General features: G+C 39.2%; 1 pseudogene; it reads right to left on the reverse strand.

Moving 5' to 3' along the window:
• Positions 1-319: 319 nt before the first annotated feature.
• On the reverse strand, positions 320-393 carry LOC118760145 (U2 spliceosomal RNA; annotated as a pseudogene).
• Positions 394-1,145: the final 752 nt, after the last annotated feature.

Genomic DNA, 1,145 nt, shown 5'->3' on the forward strand with positions numbered 1-1,145 from the left:
AGGAACAACACAAGGCCTGTCTTTTATTCCTTTGGGAATTTCCTATCAACTGCATTCGCCTGGGGGATTTTGTTTACTGATAAATCATTGTCCCAGCCAGGAGACCCTCAGGAGGATTAGTGCAGAGAGAGAGGCGGCAAGCGGTGCAGCCAGTTACCTTAGCAGCCTGTGCTGCCTGGGGCTGTGGCCTTGCCAGCCACTGGTCAACGCTGTGTCACTCTTACAGCTTCTGTTCTCAGACCCTGCCGTTGGTCTCTGTCTGTCCTTCTCTGGTGGCTGATTTATCCCCTTAATGACCTCTGGCTTCTGAACCTGCTGTTTTAAGTACCACAAACTGGATGTCTTACACAGCAGATACTACACTTGATCTTGGCCAAAAGGCCGAGAAGCGATGGCTTACACAACAGAAAATTATGAAAATAGTGCATTCAGTTTTCCCTAATGTTAACATAATTACAGTATAATTATATAAACCAGATAATTAGCATGACAGAATACTATTACCTAATTCACAGGTCTTGTTCTCTTCCCAGCTGTCTCACTAGTGTCTTCTTTATGGCCTAAGAGTCAATCCAGGATACAAAATTACATTTGATCACTATTATTACCTCAAATATAAAGTAGTTCTTGGATACTTCTTAATCATGCTTTGCCTTGACACCTTTAAGAATCAGTTATTTGGTAGAATGTCCTCAATTTGTGCTTCTCTGATGTTTCTCCATGATCAAATTCAAGATGTGCATTTTTGTCAAGAATTCTACATAGTAATTACACACCCTCCCCAGTAACAGAAGGGGCACGAAAGCAAGGTGTTTGGATATTGGTGAGGTGGCTGATGTGGTGGGAACCTAGGTGGTCCACTCTACAGTTACTGTTTTGCTCTGTAGAATTCATATATTTTGTACAGAAATGCTTTGAGGTTATGTATTATGCATTAAAGAGGATATTAATCCTCTTTCTCATCACATATTTACCCACTAATTTGGTATTTATAGATGACACGTATTTACAACAATAATTTTGCCCAGATGATTTTTTGTTTCCACCATCCTGTTTACAACTATGTCTAAATTATACTTTAAAAGAAGTAATCTTTATTCTCCATATAAAGTCTCCTTATTTTATATATTTATTTATCCTCTCTG

Source organism: Ochotona princeps, chromosome 19, assembly GCF_030435755.1.
Source record: "Ochotona princeps isolate mOchPri1 chromosome 19, mOchPri1.hap1, whole genome shotgun sequence".
NCBI lineage: Eukaryota > Metazoa > Chordata > Mammalia > Lagomorpha > Ochotonidae > Ochotona > Ochotona princeps.